The 22,564-nt window shown below is 35.5% G+C and overlaps 1 long non-coding RNA gene across 1 annotated transcript in view; it reads left to right on the forward strand.

Moving 5' to 3' along the window:
* Positions 1–87: 87 nt before the first annotated feature.
* LOC120460565 (uncharacterized) overlaps positions 88–22,564 on the forward strand; it is a 142,176-nt gene continuing 119,699 nt past the window's right edge. The window contains exons 1-2 of the long non-coding RNA XR_005617980.2: positions 88–144; positions 1,735–1,814. This is a non-coding gene — a long non-coding RNA (uncharacterized LOC120460565). The remainder of the gene's footprint in view (positions 145–1,734; positions 1,815–22,564) is intronic.

Genomic DNA, 22,564 nt, shown 5'->3' on the forward strand with positions numbered 1-22,564 from the left:
CATGAAATGGGAATACATAGTGCAGTCCAATTAGCCTAGCCATTCCCCTACTTAAACAGCTGAGAGTCAGTTGCAAACCCTTTTGTCTGTCACCCAGCCGGAGGCCAACATCAACTCCCCAGGAACTGGTAACTCAAAGAAAAGGTATTAACTTCACAGAACGTAACTTAAAGATAATGAACCTGAAATTAGCTAAATTGACAAAGTTAACTAAATGTGTGCACCCAAACACCCATAACAAAAACCAAGTCAAATAACTAATAAAACGTTTTTTTAAAACTATATATGTGTATGTGTCCAGTTATTTATTTTGTACAATATGTAATGTGCTCAAAACAAATGAAAGTTGCCAAGTGAGTTGAAGTTTCTATGTGTGGCTGGCTGCTAGTGCGGCCATCACAGGTGCCAATAATTGTGGCCAACGTGTTTTGGAGAAAAAACATTTATTTTTCAATTCTTTTACTTCAATGAAATGTTAGAATTCTGACAATTTTTAGAATGAAAGATCAAAAGGATAAACAATGCATATTTATTTTTCACAGCCAGTTTGATATATGCACTACCGGTCAAGTTTTAGATTGGTAAGATTTTTTTATGTTTTTAAAAGAAGTCTCTTCTGCTCACCAAGGCTGCAATTATTTGATTAAAAAAAATACAAAAAACACTAATATTGTGAAATATTATTAAAATTTAAAACAGTGGTTTTCTATGTGAATATATGGTGAAGTGTAATTTATTCCTGTGATCAAAGCTGAATTTACAGCATCATTACTCCAGTCTTCAGTGTCACATGATCCTACAGAAATTATTGTAATACGATGCTCAAGAAACATTTATGATTGTTATCCATGTTGAAAACAGTTTTTTACATTTTTATTTGAATAGACCGTTCAAAAGAACAGAATTGATCTGAAATGGAAAGCTTTTGTAACATTAATCGCTACCATTCAAAAGTTTGGGGTCAGTAAGAATTTATTTTTTTATTTTGGGGTAAAGGAATTAGAAAATACTTTTATTCATCAAGGATGAGTTAAGTTTATCAAAAGTTACAGTAAAGACATTTATAATGTTAGAAAAGATTATATTTTAAATAAATGCTGTTCTTTTGAACTTTCTATTCATCATAGAATTTTGGGGGGAATGGTACATGACTGTTTTCAACATTGAAAATAATAATTTTTTGAGCATAAAATCAGTATATCAGAATGATTTCTGAAGGATCATGTGACACTGAAAACTTATGTGTAATCAGCAACAGTAATGATGTTGAAAATTCAGCTTTCAAATTACATTTTAAAATATATTAAAATAGAAAACAGTCATTTTAAATTGTCCTAATATTTTACAATATTACTGTTTGTCTTTTTTTTTTCATTGTTGACTTCATTTAAAAACATTTAAAAAATCTTACTAATCTAAAACTTTTGACCGGTAGTGTGTGTGTATATATATGTTATACATTTTAATGTTTATGCTTTATGTTATTATATGCTTACCTTTTACCGGTTTGTTTTGTTGCTTTGGTTGAAACCTCTCTTATTTTAACTATTTTATATAACATTTTGGAACACTCAATGATAATTAATAATTTTCCACAAGATACATGTATTGCCTTAAATAGCGTTATTTGGTTGAATGAGACATTTTGCATTTCATGCAAGAACAAATTTAAACTGGCTGAAGAAATGAAAAAGCTAAGTGAGAACTCAAAAATATCGACTTTCTTGTTCGCAGGGTGAAAGTCAGGAGATGGAGAGACAGCAGAGAAGCTGAAAGTCTACAAGCGTTAAACTAGAAGTGTGCTGTGGATTGTGGTAAGTCACCTCTAGATCTTTTTTTTTTCTCCCGTGAGCCATCGTAATTAAATGCATCTGACAGTCAAATAAATTATAGACAGGATTTAATCACGCGCTCATCAGTCAGCAGCGTCTTTCAAAAGGATTTATCAAAACTTTCACGGCAGAAACATGTCATTACAGACATTGCCCCGCTGTAGGGGACGTGTTCATGAAAGACTCGTTCGAAACATGAGCAACCAGGCGTCATGAACATAGCCTTTCATTAAAAGCGGCATCATGAAAAAGAAAGCGATTTCTCCTGGGAGATTCCTGGGCTGGACTCGGATCAGCTGAAGTGTACAGTGCGATGAATCCCGTGTTAGTCACAGTCAAGGTACTTCACTGTCAAGAAACGAGCCTTTTTTCTGCTGGGAAATGGCACTTGGTAACATTTAGCATCTTTGATGTGTGTTTTTTAGTCCTTTAAAGGGATAGTTCACTTTGAAATTAATTTTTGATATGTTTTAGCTTACCTCAAGGGCATCCAGGGCACAGTATTTTCAAATTTTGATATTTTTTAGGTCAAACCGTTCTTGTCTGTCAGTCATATAATGGAGGTCTATGGTCACCACCTCAAAGAGCATGGACAGAGAAGTCCAAATTAAACATGATTTAATGACTCGTAAATGTAAGTACACATTGAAGGCCTAAGACACGAAACAAGCAGTTTGTGTGCGAAAACGAGCAGTATTCATATCGTTTTTACCTCTTGTAACCACAGCCACGTCCACATAATCATCAAATTGATAAGAAATAAAGGCTTGACATATTTCACTTTGCATGTAATGAGTCTATATAATATATTAGTTTCACCTTTTAAGTTGAATTACTGAAATAAATGAACTTTTGCACAATATTCAATATATTTGTGGGAGTTCTTTGCATGGGGACCATTGCCCATCTGAAATTGTTTTTTGCAGGTTTGTAACTGCAAACATTCCATTCCATTCCATTCTAATCTATTCTATTCTATTCCATTCCATTCCATTCCATTATATTCCATTCCATTCTTGATGAAGCAAACGTACTGGAGATGTGCTTTCAAATAATCTTAATTCTAATGAAGCCCAAAGAAGGATCTTAATGTGGTAACATCTGAATTAACTGGTTTTATGCCAGTCAAAATATTATTTTGTATATTATAAATATACATTTTTAATGGTCAGATCGGACCATTTTCTGGAGGAAGGTGCAACGAAACATCTGTTAATGAAGGAACAGAAAAGAACAGAGTAGAATAAAACAGAAGAGTTATATCTGGAGCTTAATTAAAATTAAACCAAGGTTGTAGACACGGTAATTTTAAATATTGCAGGCAAATATTTGCAACATGTCAGCTGTAATAAATTACACACAGGCTCTTTTATCTATCCTCTCGTGGGGTATATTCAAATATGATAAGTTATCATGGAGAATACGGCCAAAATTTCTTCTGGCAGAACTGTGGTGTTTACATTCTAGTATTGGGTGATTATTCAGATGTGACTCATAGAAAATGTGGATGACTCAAGATTCCCAGAAGCAAAAACAGTCTTTCTGTGTGTGTGTCTGGCTACAGAGGCACAAAACAAACACGTCCCTCACAGATACACACCAAAAAAAAAAAAAAAAATCCAGAGGGTGAAACAAACTCTCTCTCTTTTACGCTGACAGACACACTCACTGTCTCTCCACTTCCACTGGTTTATCATCAGAGCAAACAATACAGTCCCATATGTAATAACAGCTATCATCATGAGCCCAGGACTGCATTACAGACTTAGATTGTGGACTTGATCGAGCCCTCGTGGGGAATTCGCCCAAGTTAGCAGGAGTGTGGAGGGCAGAGCATCAAAAAATGAAATCCTGGAGCTCTACAGATGGCCTCACGCTCGAGTGACGAGACAGGGTTTTAGAAGAGCGCCGTGTCACGCTGGACTGATATTAGAGATCGCTGTGCAAAGAATAGAGTACACAGGCCACAAGAATGGGGATAAAGAGTTTGCTGGTGAAGACCGAGCCTGTGAGCCTGTTTATTTTGTTGTATTTATTTTAAATGTGTGTATTGTGCCGTCAAAGACATGTGGTGGTCTTCAAGTACAGTTTTGCCGTCTATTACGCTTACATTTTTGACTTTAGTGTGTAGCATTGCAGTTTGAATGAGATCTGTTTCTGAATTCCCTGAAGAAACGTGTCTCAGTTTTCTTCATTTCAATAATTCAAGGCATATGCAAAATAAAGAGGCAGGGCCTGGTTAACTTAGTTAATAGTGTGTTGATACTGGCAGCTTTGTAAGGGGCAACACGCTCAATCATTTAGTTCGTTGAAACTATGGTTTCGTGAAACATAGACTCGTTGAATATACTGATAACGACAGATCTTACACCCAATGTTATCTTACGATGCTTTCGAGATGTCAATTGTGTATTGACCTTAAACTTTTGAATGGTAGCATTGAATGAAAGTCACTGGGGTCTAATGTGTTTTGGACCCCATTTACTTTCATTGAATGGACACGTTCCACAAAACCGCAAGTATAGAATGACCTTAGTTAGGGCTGCACGATTTGGGCCAAAAGGATAATCACGATTATTTTGATCAATATTGAGATCACAATTATTTATCATGATTATTTGTTGATTTTAATTAAAACTAATTTTATTGGTCACATAGGCTAATTATAACTGCTTTCACATCCATATTGTGCTACATTCCAGCTAACTATGTGCATAAAAATAAACTAGGTCCTCTTATTCACCAAAATTCAGTGTATCCCCTTAAAGAATAAATAAAAATGAAGAAAACAATAAATAAAATGTAGCAAAACTTCAACAGGGCACTATTTTACATGTACATTGTGTGACATTGTGTGAATATTTTAGGAAGCAAAATATAAACTTGTATTGTACCTGCAAAATGGATATGAATAAAACGCGATAAAAATATGCAATCAATAACAAATATTCCATAACAGAATGTAACCAAATGAGAACATGTCAAGGCAGAACTATGCATGGAAATTCGACTAATCAGTCCCTCCAGGTTTTCACGATTTTTTTTTTTTGTGATTTTTGCGATCAAAATGACTGATTTTGTGGTGGTAATTTCCAAAAATTTGTGAAAAAAATTGCGATTTATATATAACATTTACATAATACATTTAGTATTCAGTCCTTCCAGAAAAACGCGGAGTTTTTTTGTGATTGTTGCGGGCAAAAATTGATTGATTACACGGCCCGTTTTCTTTAAAAATGCTATGGAATATGCGGGATATTTATGCAATTTTATGCGATGAAATTGCAGGAATTTGCAAAAATTGAGGGAACTTGCAAAAATTGCGGTTTGATGAAAAAGAGAAAAAAAGTGATTCCCCCAACATCCTGTTCTCACTAGGCTAATGTAGGAGTCATTTCTTATTACTTCCTTTGATAAGCAAGCATACTACATCATAGAAAGTGCTGGGAATATTTAATTTCTCATCTTGTTTTATTTCAGACTGTATGAGTGTAAATAAGGTGTGGCCCCTTTAAGAGCTGCGCGCTCCCTGTTGAACTCTCTGCAGTGTTATGTGCGCCTCGAACGCCCCATGTGTGCGAGTAATTTCTGTTTGATGCTACTTCTTTTATCTTATGTTGTTTATTAAGTAACAACGTCATGGTAGAACATGTGACAGACAGTTATACGAGTTCGATTTGTGAGATGTCAATCGCCTCCGTGAGTCTGTCTGGCGTCGCGTAACTGCGTCACTTCATAACGTTCCCATGGAAACAGGGGGAAATGGCTGCTCTTGTGTGAAGCAAACGCAACATTTTTCAACTTTCTGCTAAGATGCATGTGACTTTTTTTGCAACGAAAATGCGAGGATTATGAAATTATGCAAACCCTGCATATTTTTCACTGAAATCGGCAATTTATGTGGCGAAAGTGTGTCGTATTTGAAAAAAATGCGGCCCCCGCATAAATATGCGGACTTTGGCTGATTTTGCATTGAATTTAGCGATCGCATAATCGCGTTTTTCTGGAGGGACTGACTAATGGATGAAATTCAGAGTCATTGTTATTTGACGCTTAAGAAATGTAAAATGTTGTGGTACAGTGTCAGTGATTAGTTGTGAAATCTTACTGCATAAATTGAATCTATTTAATCCTCTAAATGAAAGTTTATGTGATTGAATTATTTCTATTTATTAAACAATAATTCAAAACAAGAAGTTTGTAGTAGACCTACTGATTATTGGAGTCCATTAATCAAACTTTAATGCCTCTTATATAGTATGTACCAATTCATTAATGCATTTTACTAATGCTCACACTCGGTCTCTCTCGCGCACAGATACAATTGGTATTCCACTCGGTATCGTTCGATCACGTGAATTTTATCATGGGAAGCCAAAATCGTGATCGTGATTGAAATTCGATTAATCGTGCAGCCCTAACCTGAGTAAATGTTTACAATTAATTAGTTTTTTTGTTGATTCTCTAAAGCCAAAATTGATTGACATTTGTTTGCTTGCTACTTCTAAACTCTTGAGCTCAGTAAAGCTAATATTTGGGGTAAAAATCCTTCGCTGTCGCCCTTAACTCTATCATCAATATACCTTTATAGTGTGACTGCTTGTTGGCAGACGCTTCTCTACTAGCGGAGTCGTGCTGTGCCAGAATAGCTCTGTAATTCCTGTTGTCAGCATACAAACCCAATGCCAAAACTACAGTATGCCAGAGAAATATGCTGGTGAGAATGCACTCCAGTGTAAAGTTAAGTTCTTATGGCGACCCGCTCCCATCCTCCCGTTGTGGCGTCGGCAATGGGAAATAAGCCAAAGGCCAGCAAAATAAATGTTAATTAGCCTTAACTTGCCTTTGCTAATTTACAGACAGCAGATGTTATTGCTCCTGCGTGTGTTCATATCTCATACGTATGTTTAAAAAATCAGTAGTGCGGAATAATTCATTAGGGTGGATATATAAAAAAAAAAATGTTTTTGGAATATGCAATGCATTAATTATTTTCCATGAAACTAACCCTAACAAACACCCTAAGTCTTTTAAAACATCAAAAATGCATCGCCCTGTCACAGACGCTAGTGGTTAGCTAGGTAGTTCACCTAAAAGCATGCAGTTCAGCTAAAAATGCCATCATTTGCAGTACTTTCTTTTGCAGAACACAAAAGGAGAACTTTTGAAGGACACGCTGATCACTCTTTGCAACGCAATCACAGTAAATAAGGACTGAAGATGTCAAGCCTCAAAAATGATGCAAAATCACCAGAAATTGCTTTCTTTATAGCTATTTATTGTGCTTTATAGCTAATAGCTCTTGCTTTCTTTTTATCGAGTCTTCTGAAGTCATGTGATAGCTTTGCGTGAGGAACAGACCCACATTTAAACTCTTGTGCTTCTCACGGACTTTGCGTCTGTGTGCATCTGTAGTATGTTAGCTCTTCTTCTAACTTCAAATGTGTCAAGATCTGTATTGATCTGATGTTGTCATGGTGATGTGTTTACGCGCGAGGGCAACCTGTCACTCACATGAGATCCACCAATAGCAAACCACAACCATTTAACACATTTGCCTTGTTTAAGAAGCTGTTTCTCTTATTACAATATTGAAGAAAAGACTGACGAAGACAAACACTTTTTTTTGTGAACTTGACAAGAGAATGCAGTGCAACGTCTGCAAATGCCTTGCTATTAAAGTTGTTCACTTTAAAAAAAAAAAAAAATTTTGCTGATAATTTACTCACCCCCATGTGATGTCGTCCAAGATGTCCATGTCTTTCTTTCGGCAGTCGAAAATAAATTAAGGTTTTTGATGAAAACATTCCAGGATTTTTCTCCAAATAATGGACTTCAATGGGAACCAAACAGTCCAAGGTCCAAATGACAGTTTTAGTGCAAACTGTTCAAAGGACTTTAAACGATTCCAGACGATGAATAAGGGTCTTGTCAAGCGAAACGATCGCTCATAAAAAAAAAAGTTTTATAAGCTCAAATGGTCACCTGTTTGATCTCGAGTTCATCAAAACGAACGAATCTTTTTCCGAGTCAATTCGTTCATTTCGTTCGTTGAATGAATCAAATGACACGGAAAAAGATTTGTTCATTTTGATGAACGAGTTCGAACAGATCAAGGTGACTATTTGAGCTTTTAAAACTTAAACTTTGTTATTTATTTTAAATGAGCGATCATTTCGCTTGATAAGACCCTTATTTATCGTCTGGAATCATTTAAAGCCCTTTGAACAGTTTTGCACTGAAACTGTCTTTTGGACCTTGAACCGTTTGGTTCCCATTGAAGTCCATTATATGGAGAAAAATCCTGGAATGTTTTCATCAAAAACCTTAATTTCTTTTCGACTGAAGAAAGAAAGACATGGACATCTTGGATGACATGGGGGTGAGTAAATTATCAGCAAAAGTTTTTTTTTTGTTTTTTTTTAAAGTGAACTACTCCTTTAACTATTACAATTAGTATGTACAGTATTTGCTCGCAAACTTAGCTTAAAGACATATTTTCAATATGCATGCTTTCAACATTTTTTTTTATATAATATGAGCTTGTTAAGCTACTTTAAAAAAAAAATGTATTTATTGATTTATATTTGAAAGAGAGTTGACTATACTGTGACATTACACTCCTATTGCATACAAAAATCCAATAGCCTATGTTGTTGTTTGTCACATTGAGTCTCACAATAGATTTTACTTCATTTTATTCTTATTGATGATGGCAGAGTCTAATTATTTAGTGTTTGTGCATATAAAACAGAATAAAGCATGAGCAATGGGAGGCCAGTGATGGGCTGTTTTAAAATATGCTGCGAGGCAGGAATTAACGAGATCTATATCTCATTGTACCGTTGCCAAACAGACAATGCAACTCTAAGAATAGATATGACAGAGAGACAGATGCAGAGAGACAGCGGGAAAGAGAATGCAAAAGTGAAGGGGGATTGAATCCTAGAGAAAATCCTGGAGAATCAGGAATATATATATATATATATATATATCATTAAATATATATATATATATATATATATATATATATATATATATATATATATATATATATATATATATATATATATATTCTGACTAATTTCAAACAACTGGAAAAGCCATTGACTCATTTATGGAACTACATATGTAGATAAAAGATACATTTTTACATTATTTTACATTATCATTTACATTATCCCTGTTTTATTTTATTTTATCTCCGATTTTTTCCCCCTTTCTCCATTTATAGACAAGAAAAGACACCATTATCATTATTATGCATTTCTCAAACTGCTAGCATTTGGACTAAATGTGTTTAAAACTATGTGCTGAAATCTGTACTATCAAGGAAAACGTAGTCTTGTTTCCGATTAGCTGCATTTTGACATTGCAGATGATGCCGAATGCACAATTGGTCGTGATGCTGACTTAAAGTCTGCCGTGCCTGCTGCTATTATATAAAATAGCAAATTATGTTACCGTCTTCATCATTATTATCATTATCATCATTTCATCGATTTCCATTCATGATGCTGATGGCAAGAGAGGCAGATAGGGAGAGAAACGACTGGTGTTTTTAAATGAAAATCAGACTCCAGTCTAACATTTCCTTTCTTTCGTTTCTAAATAACAAAAGACACCTGGCATCATTCATGTGAAGGTTCTAGACTTTTGATGGATTTGAATTATCAAGTGTGCAGGTCATGGGTTTGCATTACAAAAAGAGACCGTTGATGTCCGTAACATAATTTATTTGCTACGTTTTCATTTTCTACCCCTCTTATGTGTAGAAAACCCTTGTTATTAGCACCGGTGGCCATTAAGTGAATTGCAGCCACTTATTGCTCGCGCAGGTGTGATTCAATGCCCTTTGCTTAGAGTTGGAAATACCTTTGCAGTGATTACTGTTGACGGAAATCCAGCATGCATTGGCTATGCATATGGCCTATCAGCATTTTTATGCATTTATTTATTGGATTATGCAGTATCAAATATAATTAAGAATTGAAGAATTCAGATGCAAAAGCCTCTAAGTGCCATTTGAATTTTTCTTCTAAAATGATCATTTTTATCAAGCTTGTATATTTAAGTTCAGTAATTTCACTTAAATGGCAATGAAGATTACTTGTGTATTGTCATTTAAGTGAAATTACTGAACTTAAATATATCTTCTAAATGGTCATTATAGAAGAAAATTTCAAATGGCATTTAGAGGATTTTGCATCTAAAATCTTCAATTGTCAAATGACCTCCTCATAATATCTTGGAGAAAAATCTAATTTGGTGTAAACATGTTTTAACTTTTGACTCTCTGTTATGGGATTGTGTAGTCAAACCAAACGCATTGCATTGTGAGAGCCAATATTCCTTGCTGTGTGTTCTTTTGTATCCTAATCAAATGTAAGTGATTTTGGCATCCCATACCTACAGAAAAATCACACACTGTGTACAGTAAACATACTGCAGTACATACTTCAGCCTATGGGCCTGTGAATGAATGTTCAATCATTGCATTTAAAATAAAAGGTTCAAATATAGGTCAACGCCACACTAGCAGCAAAGCAGACATTATATTTCCCCAACACACTCTTCGTTAGAACTCCCGTATAATTACAGAGTCGTTTCCATCACCAGCTTCACCCCTAAAGTGAGGGCTGCCCCTATCAAACAAAAGCAGTCATGGGAAATGCAATTATCATCGCAATCGTGAAACGCACTGACACTCCATTTCTCTTGGGTGTGAAAAAAAAAGCACAATTAGATTACATCTAATTATTCATACAGTAGCTGGGTGATGTCATTGTCATATTTCTGTTAATTCGCTACTGCGTTGGAAAGTAAGATGGAGCAATACGAATCTAAATATGTAGAGATTTGATCAGATGTAAGTCGTCTTTAAAATGCCAGTAGTCTTTAGATCTTCAAGAGCTTGTGCGTATCAATCTATGCATAATGTTGAAGAGATATGTCGTTCACGGTGGAGAAAATGAATTCATTATATGTATCCACGCTGATATAGAAACTTTTTAGGGAAATATGAAATGTCAGAAGTGGTTAACCTTTCATGTTGATGTGATTCCCCTTAAATTACTAATAAGTTCTGGATGTGTCAAACCAAGCCTACACTCTTAGAACAAATGGTTCTATTTAGAACCAAAAATGGTTCCATCCCCCGCTTCATATATGGAACTCCAAAATGGTTCCATATAGAACCATTTTTTTTGGTAAAAGGTTCTATTGGCCAAATAACCCCAGGGTTCTATATATTTTTTTGAACATGCCAATGAGTTCACTAAACTCAAATGATCTTTAGTCACCAGATCTCAATCCAGTAGAGCAGCTTTTGAGATGTGAATGTTTCCAGCGTCTTGTTGAATCTCTGCCACGAAAAATGTATGCGGCGAACAGGGGTCGAATCCAGTACTAGCAAAGTGAACCTAATAAAGTGGCCGGTGAGGGCATATATTTAAAAAACATTGCATGCAAATGACAATTATATGGATTTGTGTACAAGCAAATGAATTCCCTGTGATACATAAGGGTTTGTACACACGGAAACAATGTGCTTTGTAAAAATAAACGTGGCTGGATATAATAAAAAATACTGGGTGCCTATAGACAGCGAAGGAGGAGGCAGCTCTTTGAGAAGACATCCTCAGGTGGACAGGAGGAGATGCCTACAGAGACGGCTTCGTCAGAGTTGTCAGAGCTCATTACTGGACTTTTATAATGTGTCTGACCTGCCAACACAACACAGATAGGATGATGGTTGTCCAGTCCATAGCTGGAAAGGGGGAGTTTGTAAGCATGCAGAGCTTCAGAGGAGATTCTGCCTGGCAGAAAGGAGGCACATCCGTGGGGAATCTCCAACTCCAGATGCTTTAGTATGCTGGGGAGGAGATGTCAGTGCAATGGACTGCACTTTAGAAACCATGCCTGCTTTGTGAAGGTGAAAAAGCAGAGTCATTCTGGTGTACAGAACAGTTTGAAGTAACTTTAAGTCTGTTGTATTACATTTTTAATGAAAGTGCACACATTCAGTAAGCCCTGATCAAGACACTTAAACCAGTCCCTACAGGATTTCACGATTTTTTTTTTTTTTTTGTGATTTTTGCGTTTAAAATGACTAATTTTGTGGTGGTAATTTCCAAAAATTTGTGAAAAAATTTGCGATTTATATATAACATTTACCATAATAGTATTCAGTCCTTCCAGAAAAACGCAGAGTTTTTTGTGATTGTTGCGGGCAAAAATTGATTGATTACGCGGTAAACTGCTGGCAGCTGTGGTTGCCAGCATCATACTGTAAATTTATGCAATTTTATGCGATGAAATTGCAGGAATTTGCAAAAATTGCGGTTTGATGAAAACGAGAAAAAAAGTGATTCCCCCAACACCCTGTTCTCACTAGGCTAATGTAAGAGTCATTTCTTATTACTTCCTTTGATAAGCAAGCATACTACATCATAGAAAGTGCTGGGAATATTTAATTTCTCATCTTGTTTTATTTCAGACTGTAACGAGTGTAAATAAGATGTGGCCCCTTTAAGAGCTGCGCGCTCCTGTTGAACTCTCTGCAGTGTTAGATGTGCGCCTCGAACACCCCATGTGTGCGGGTAATTTCTGTTTGATGCTACTTCTTTTATCTTATGTTGTTTATTAAGTAACGATGTGACGGTAGAACATGTGACAGACAATTATACGAGTTCGATTTGTGAGATGTCAATCGCCTCCGTGAGTCTGTCTGTTGTCGCGTAATAGCGTCACTTTATAACATTCCCATGGAAACAGGGGGAAATGGCTGCTCTTGTGTGAAGCAAACAAAACATTTTTCAACTTTCTGCTAAGATACATGTGACTTTTTTTGCAACGAAAATGCGAGGATTATGAAATTATGCAAACCCCGCATATTTTGCACGGAAATCGGCAATTTATGCGGCGAAAGTGCGGCGTATTTGAAAAAATGCGGCCCCTGCATAAATATGCGGACTTTGGCTGATTTTGCATTGAATTCAGCGATTGCATAATCGCGTTTTTCTGGAGGGACTGTTAAACTGTATTTATAATTTATTGACTGGATTATTAACACAGAAAATTAGTACAAATATAGAATAAAGTTAAATATAGAGTTGAAGTTTACAGAATTTGATGTTGTAAAGTGAAACAAAACATCAGTATTCTTAGAATCCATTTCCAATTTATGTATGCTATTGTTCCCTCCAAAATGATGTCACTTCCTGTATAATGATGTCATTAAAGAAGTAACTTTATTTTCAGAATTAAAACAATTTTCCAACAGAATATCTTTGCAGTATGTCTCAGGAATATATGTCACGCATTAGTAGGATATATATTTTTCTTTGAACTAAGCCAACTGTGCTCTTTAAAGCCACTTGATGTAGTGTTTTAATGATTGTTTACTAAAATTAAAAAATACACCTTAATCAGAGGGACCTTTGTATTCTGTATGTCTTGCACTTTTCTGTTTACCCTGCTGGCTGTGTTCATGCCCGTTCTGTGCATTAACGCTCAGCTGAAAGTGCCCCCCCGTTGCGGGCCACAACTGATTATGCCATTACTCATATTTTATGCTTATTATTTACTATTTATGATCTGATAATTGCCTAAAACCCCTCAGACAGGATCAGTGGTGTCAGTAGTGAAATTATATCCATACAAAACAAGTATCAAACATGGAATTAAAGGAGTAGTTCACTTTTGTCCATGTCTTTCTTTCTTCAGTCGAAAAGAAATTAAGGTTTTTGATGAAAAAATTCCAGGATTTTTCTCCATATAATGGACTTCAATGGGAACCAAACGGTTCAAGGTCCAAAAGACAGTTTCAGTGCAAACTGCAAACTAGTGAAAGGGCTTTAAACGATTCCAGACGATGAATAACGGTCTTATCAAGCGAAACGATCACTCATTTTAAAAATAATAATAATAACAAAGTTTAAGTTTTATAAGCTCAAATACTCGGCTTGCTCTGTTCTGTGATGCGCGTTCGTGACTCTCCTGTTCGAACTCGTTGATCAAAATGAACAAATCTTTTTTCCGAGTCAACTCGTTCATTTCGTTCGTTGAATGAAACGAATAAAGATTTGTTTAAAATAGTGTTTAAAAAGTAGAACATTGGGGTCAGTTAGCCTCTTCTGCTCGCCAAGGCTGCATTTATTTGATCAAAAATACAGTAAAAACAGTAATATTGTGAAAAATATTATTACAATTCAAAAAACTGTTTTCTATTTGAATATATTTAACAATCAAATTTATTCCTGTGATGCAAAGCTGAATTTTTAGCATCATTACTCCAGTCTTCAGTCACATTATCCTATATATATATTCTTTTTTTAATAAATATTGTCCAATCATATAAGCAAGTTTGTTTGAAATGCGCCATTTAAAACCCTCTACATGACAGGAGCCGCTAGCTAGCCTGCAGGATAATATTGTCTGGAATGTTCTTCAAGAGCTCCTCTCGCCCGCAGCGTTACCTCGGCTGCCCTCGGCCACCTTGCAATTAATCATGCATCGGATCAAAGACCGCCGTCCTTGGGCTGGGTGACAGTTTCTGCCTCTCCTACTCCACCTGATGCCACCCGTCCGCGACAGGTCGGCCCTCGTCTCTTAAGATTGGCATAAAGAATGCGAGATCCACAACATGGCACCTCGTGGCTTTGAGTTTTATTTAGCGTTCGAGATGGCCGGTCCTTCCGCACTCCACTGCCTCCACAGCTGCTGCTGCTTGGTGCCCATCTGTTAAGGGTATTGTGTGCGCTGTGTGCTGATCCCGAACTCATTACCAGTATCCTTCCCTTATACACTATTGTTCTTTTTACTAATGTGGAGCCTCACACCCAATCTGTCTCGGATATGCCAGTGGACAGGGAGGAGAAGGGTGGTGGATGCTCAGCTGCGAGAGGTTCTGACCTGATTACAGTTTTTTGTCTTGGGAGAATTTTTGGTTGCGGAATACTTCCAGAGAAGTGACACAAGTCTTAAATCTGTAATTTTAGATGCTTATAGATGAGCAAAGAGTGTTAACAATTAACTGATAATAAAAGCACATGTTTCTTGAGCAGCAAATCAGCATATTCAAATGATTTCTGAAGGATCATGTGACTGAAGACTGGAGTAACGATGTGAACAATTCATCACAGAAATAAATGGCATTATAAAATATAATTAAACAGTGATTTTTAGTGGTAATAATATTTCACACAATAATACTGTTCTTATATGTTTTCGCCCAAATAAATGTAGGCTTGATGACCCTAAGACACTTATTTAAAAGTGTCTCCAAGCAGACCCCAAACTTTTGAACAGTTGTGTGCATAAAATGCAAAAATACCATTGTATCATTAAATATGTGTAGTTTAAGTACTAAAATAATTGGGAATGGTATTGAAATGGATAAAAGAAAAAATCCATGTCTATTAAAAGACCTTTAGTGCCAAATTAGCAATAGAGAGCAAAAAATAACATGCTTAAATATATAATAAATATTAATTTATTATATAATTAATATATAATACAATGATAATACACTTCTGCAATCCACGAGAGCATTGGCTATTTTTGATCAGCTGTTTACTGTCAACGCAAAATATGAATGGTTGTAAAATCATTTGAGTTAGATTGTTGTTAAAAATCTGCATTTTTTTTTTTTTGTGTGTTGTTCATCACCAAAACTTTTAGATCATTCTTTTGATGTGCCAGAAATGTGTTTTATATAACAGATTTGGAAACGAACGTTGGCAGACTTTTAAATGCAGCTGTTTGTTTATAGCTCCAGGAGACAGCAGGAAAAGCAGGACTTTTAATTTGGCGCTCCTGTAGAGAGGAAAGCCATTTTAACAGAAAACAGAAAGCTTGGAGGAAACTTGTTTGGGCCAATGCCCAACTAAGCAAAATGGATGAATTTATATTCTGACTTTGTATGCATCACCATTTTTTTTTTTTTTTTTTTTGGATGGATTAATACCTAGAATATTCCAGGATAAGGTAACATTATTTAATTATATATTTTATTGTAATTTTCATTGTGCTTTGAAGGAAAAAAACAAAGATTTGTTGTAATTCCTGCTATTTTATTGTTGGACTTGTTATTATTGCATATAGGTGTCAATGCATGGAATTGTTTAATGTTATTTAAATTCCATTTTACTTTTATAATAAACCATATTTTGACTTTGATATTTTGATGATGCATTCTGACATGTGGCTACTCTCATCTTGGTAATCGTCCCAAAAACATCCTAAAAAAATAAAAGTTAGGGTTATGGGTTTCTTCTATAGTGGAACAATGTTCTTTAGATTATCAAAATGTTCTTCACACAAAGAAGACAATGGTTATTTCATTTAATGTTCATCTAAAAGTTTCTTTGAGGAAACAAAAAATGTTCTTTTATGGCATTGCTACAAAACCTTCATTTTTTTGAGTGTTTTGTGTTTTTTTTTTTTTTTTTTTACAATCATTCCGTCTCATTCCACTTCAGCTGTTCAGAAAACGTTAGACTGAAGCCTGACCCGAGAACAAAGGCCAAGGGACCAACTTTTTGAGATCAGCTTACGTAACAGAGGCCAGCTAGTAGTTGCTGTGCAAGTAAACCTTACTCCCCGATCTCAATAGGCGCTCTAGCGACAGACGCTAGAGGCGAGTAGGACCCGGGTGTGAGGGGTTACACTTATATAACATAACACTATTTGCTCTATACGATGTAAAACTTGTTTTTCACATCACTTGTAAACGTGGGTTGTTTGAGTGAAGCAACACATTTATCGATTCATTGTATCCAAATTCCAACAATTATCCAATGTATCCAATTCTTAACAATTACAGTGTGACTTTATATCTTTTTTAATCATAGTTATTATTATTATTAATATTTGAGGTTCACATTATGGACAATAACTATATATTAACTGATACATTGTCAGAGAAAAAAAAAAAGGCTTCTTTTTTTTTTTTTTTTTTTTTACCTTTGGACCTTATCAACCCCTAAAAAGTGCATTTTATTCCTCTGAGTACTAATCTGCACCCTTAAGGCATTTCAAGAGTAGGAAATGACTCGAGTTGGATATGATTTTGTGAGATTTTATGTCATACTTAATATAAAGTTAGCGTGCAGCCCTAAGCAAAACTATGTCATTAGTGATGGAAAATTTGGATTCAACTCCATGCACTATTAATACTGACTCATTTTATACTGGACTGCTGAGGATTTCAGTTGCCTTCTAGTCTTTCTAAATGAAGGCATTTTTTCAAAACACAGATTTATGTTATAGAACTATGCATTAAGCATTACAAGCAAAGGTTATGCTGTTGCCCTAACTAGTGCATCCCAGAATGCACTGCAAATCTAGTTGCAAAGACGTCTGCCAAAGGAAATACTTTCAAAATGAGAAATCGAATATAGTAAAACATAATTTGAATCATTTATAAAAACGAACACATTTGGTTGGAGCTTGTCCATTTCAGAAAATGTATGCTATCAGCTTGCCTTTTTACATTTTTCTTTGTTTTTGTTGTATGTAAAGTTTTTATCGTCCAAAGCCATTTGGCCTGGGGTGATTGACAGGTCTTTATTTTAGGGTTACATCATATCTCAGGATATGGAGTAAGTCGTATAACTTTATTAACACCGGAGACTGATTAAGACAAAATTAATTAATCTCTTTGTGCAATCCATACATATTGTAGAGGACATATGAGGGAAACTTTGCCAGCAGCTGCTAAATATGGATGGTGCATTATTTTAAGCCTCAATTTCTATGCATCATCTCGGGCTTTAAAAAAAAATATGGTTCACCATCTGGCTTTAATCAAACGTAAGACCTCCTCTGAAGCACCTTGCCCCTGACAATTTTTATTAAACATATTCTGTGAAACGTCCCAGAGTGATACAGTAGAGGTAATGAGAGCAATCTGCTTCTGTGACGCACACATCATATCCTCACTCGACAGGAAGTGACCCGCGGATGTGCTGAGGGATGTGGGCGTTTCTGTCATTATCTGATTAATTAAATTACAGTACATCCCAGATATCGCCAGTGAAATTCATGACATTACAGATTGACTAAATATTTAACAGTCTCATCCCATGTCGTCATATAACGGACGTTTTTTGACCATACGTCAACATCCGCCTTTTTAGGGTACCCTTAAACGTCGGTTAGATGACGATCCCAGGCCGTCAACGGACGCTTTACCTTTAACGTCAGGTGATGGGGTAGGTTTAGGTCCGATAACATCATCTAACCGACGTTTAAGGGTTAAGGCGGATGTTGAAGTATGGTATAATACGTCAATTATATGACGTCTTGGGATGAGACTGCGCTGAAATATTCAGACTTGTAATTCAGTTCTGTTTTGATCTGGACCAAAAATGAAAAAATAAAAAATAAATAAATAGTCATGGGTTGCTTAGTACGGCATTTTGTAACAAAAATCAGAAATTTCACACTCCTCACCTTACGCATTTTATAATAATTTCCTTTTCCTCAGTCGATCGATTACTCTTATCTAACCGAAAAGACGTAGGAAAGGGCACGCTGTTTCGTGAGACATTTTCATTTTTATATGCCTTAATTCGTGAATTCGTAATTCCCGCATTTCACCCTCATGTGCAATGCGCGTGACGTCTACGTTCGTCAATAAATAAACTGCACGTGGAAGAACACTGTAGCCGAAGCTACTTCTCTCCATTAATGTCTATGGCGAGTCACACCTACGCTATCTCACGACCAATTCGTACGAATTCGACGAATGATTAAAAAGTGTCTAATTCGTATACGACCTCACTCGTACGATTTGTGATGGGTAGATTTAGGGGCGGGGTAAGGGTTAGGTCATTCGTACGAATTCATACGAATTGGCCAATTCGTAAAATATGTACGATTTAGCAAAATCGTACTAATTCGTACGAGTGAGGTCGTTTGAATTGTTACGAATTAGCCACTTTTTAATCATTCGTCGAATTCGTACGATTCGGTCGTGAGATCGGGTTGGTCACACTGGGCAACTCCGCATCCGAGACCCCGGATAAAATAGTCAGAATATAAACACTTATTATAGACGTACCGTAGTGATTCAGGATGAGTCAAAAACAGTTTGGAAAATGGATTCATGATGTAGCCTACTCGTTCATTTTCAACTTAAGTTACGGACTGCAGCAGCGGATATAACTGTGTTTTGTTGCGCGAGCGTCCACTCGCACATATGCGACGACATACAATTTTAACCGCACATTCTCAAAAAATGGTCGCAGTCTGGAACCCTGACTGCCATTTTCTGTGAAATCTGGGAACTCAAATCTGCAGACTGGCTCTGACGTTCAACAACTGGCATCAACTTAGTAAGTATTTTTTTTGTAATACAACCTTCAGTGCAGTTGAAGATCCTATACAGACTGCTCAGCACAGAGCGCTCGCCTGAGAGTTTCTCTTTCTTGTTTTCTAATGTCTGTAGCTTCAATCCTGTAAAGCTTGTCAAAGCACGCTGTGCTGGATAAAGTACAGTCAGCTGTTTTTAGCCCTTTTTGATACTAAAACAATAGCGTCTGCTCTGCCGGCACATTTCATTGATCACTTTTGACAAGGTCTTTAGCCGCTAGCCGTTTAATGATTACAAATAATATTGACTCTCTGAGGCGTATTAATAAATAGTGTAATTCCAGCCATAATATGCGACAATGATGATATTCAGTTATATGTATGACAAATTAAAAGGCTTATTCCTGGCAGATCCCTGTGTCTATTTCTAGATTAAAAAGTAGTGGAGCATGAATGTCTATAATATTCTTACATTTCACATTAAAATAAGCTAAATCTTCACTGGGACAGGGTATATTGCGCCGTCCTTAACACATGTTTAACATCCAGTAATGACATAAATGTAACCAGGAGAGTGCGTTTATAGACATTTAACTTGTAAGAAGAGGGGGGAAACTGAGTTTAATTCATTGTAAACCTCATAAGCTGCTGTTTATTTACTTTTTTTTTCTCTAGGCTTAATTAAAGTCCTTTTTAAGCTTTTCAAGTCAGGCCGTCTTGGTAATACTTGGCAGCTATTTAGAAGTACAACTCCTGTTTAATTCAATGGGGAAGGCCAAAAAGATCACCATTTATCTCAGACAAGAAATGATGATCACAAAATGTATTATAAATTGATTTTTGTTATATATAAATGATTGTTTTAAACCGCCATGTTCTGTATTTAATGTGAAAATCTGTCAGAATGATATCTTTGTAACATTGATAGCCTAAATCTTTTTTAATGTCCCATAAATTCACATGTGATTTACAACGTCTGCAGTAGTTTAATGGCATTAAATGTTTCCTCAGGGCCTAATGGTTTATTAAGCGATTAGCTTCCATTTCCATATATTGTATAAGATAAAGAATGAGCCCTGAATGAGTAACACTAGCAGCAGTGTGTTTGAGGCCAGGACATTTGGGGGTTTTATTTTCTTTGTTTGCGGAGATGATGTAATCAAGCAAGGAATCCTGAACTATGTTATATTATGTTTTACTATTTTTAATTAGCTTTTATTTTTATAGGTTTAGTTTTGGATTAGAGTTAGGGTGACCTGACCGTATATATTTGCCATTAATGGAGAAAAAAATAAAATCATTTTTTGATGAACTTTTTTTTTTTTTAAGAAAAATAAAAATACAAAACTTTATCCTCGGAAAATATGATCAAATATCATAAGATTTTATGCTATTGTTAACTATTATTGTTATTATTTTTATTTATTTTTTAGAGATAGTATTGTTTAATTAATTAATTGTGTGATATTAGTGTTATTATGATTATTTTAAATTGCATTACTCCTGAGTTTGCCACATCCCTTGATGCTGATTTGGCGTTAAATGATACATATCTAAATTTACATTTTAGCTTAAGTTTTAGTTTGTCGTTTTGATTTATTTGTATTTCAAATTCAGTTTTAGTATTTTAGTACTTTTGATTATTTTTTCACTTAGTTGGCAAGGTAAAAAAAGAAAAAAAGAAAAGCTTTTAAAGTTTTTCATCTAATATACATATTTTTATTTTAATTTACAAAAAAAAAAATATTAATAGTTTTACTTAACAATAACAATGGTTTTGTATAGATTCTGCCACTATTTTAAGTAGTTTTATTCATTTCTGAATGTTTACGTGATTTAAAAAAATGAATGGAATAATTTATCTTTTATTGTATTTTCGAAAATCATAAATGGATTGAAAAAATATGAATAATTTCTGAGAAATAATTGAAACTTATTATAACAGGTGGCTTGTAAATAATTTGATTTTTTTCATGAGTCATACTTAAAGCTTTTCATCTGTAGACTAATTCTAGTTTCGATTGTACACATTAAGGCTTGATATTTTACTTTTTAAAGATATATACACTTTTTTTTTTGTCGATGCAATGCATGCTGCCCAAGCTGTAAAATCTCAGCTGAAATGTGCAGCTGTCTCTTCTCCTCATTAGTATTACACATGGAGTTTGTGTTATTGCTCAGGGTGCTGCTATTAAAGGCTTGACAAGAGATTTACAACCAGCATTTGTTCTTCACTTTAATTTAGCATCAAAACTAATTTGTAAAAGGTCTCCGAGGTCCCGTGGTCTCGGAGCACCTGTTAAACTGCGAAGGAGATTTGTGTTTCAAATTGGACAAATCTCTTGCTCGCCGATTATTAATGTCCACTCAGCAACGATTTACAGTATATTTTTAGCACCGGTGTCACTTACTTTGTATCGAGTGATTTATTAACTTTGAATAGCATTAGAATATTAAAGCATTAGAGACCGTCATGTTTTTACCCTTGGATTTTGTGTTAAAACATCATCTTTGGTAAGAATTGGCCAATATAAGGATCAGCTAGAGACAAAAATGAAAGGAAAGGGAAGAATCATAACAAGTGACCATTCTGGTCATAGACATGTCTGTTAGCTTGCTACGGTTGAAATGAATGTTCTCGATACTGAGTGCTGAAATGACTTTGCGTGAACATATTTTCAAGTCAAGTGGCGTGTTATCTATACCCATTTTGAGCTGTCCGCGTGTATGCGTGTATGTCTACGCCATTAAATGTCCGAGCGAAATGAAGCAAAATGTAGATCTACATCTGGGGAGCCATATTTTTTTTTAGGGGAAGACTCCAGTGACGGGTAGGTTTAGGGACGGGGTTGGGGTAGGTTATATATTTATATACACATTAAGTCAACGTCGTTCATAAACACACTGAAAAGCGATTATGCATGTTGATAGCACGCCAAAAATGGAAATACGAATTGGCGTGTCATATATACGCCATTTCATGAGATCAGTCTGTGAAGACAGATACAATAGGCCTTAATCTATAAGTAGTCCAAATACCCAGACACTGTTTGGACACTTAAAGCTACACTGTGTGATTTTAACCCCCATCTAGTGGTGAAAAGGTATATGACCATCCAGTGAATATTAGTTTCTTTTTCCTCTCAATTCCGATTTCGTTTTAACTCCTACGGTGGCCAATGTAGTCCAAGATTAACATGGCTTCCAGTTTGACCTCATCCATGAGTGTTAACTCAAACGTAAACACGAAACGAAAGGCGAAGCTTGAATTAACGGGTATGTCCCTCTTTGGCTAATGTACTTTCAAGATGGAGGGGCAACATGGCGACCGACATTAGAACCCCTTATCCGTATGGCATATTATACACTAACGAGAACACTTGAACGAAGTAAATATACATTAATGTGCACAT

Source organism: Pimephales promelas, chromosome 6 (genome assembly GCF_988280905.1).
Source record: "Pimephales promelas chromosome 6, fPimPro1.hap1.1, whole genome shotgun sequence".
In the NCBI taxonomy this organism is placed as follows: Eukaryota; Metazoa; Chordata; class Actinopteri; order Cypriniformes; family Leuciscidae; genus Pimephales; species Pimephales promelas.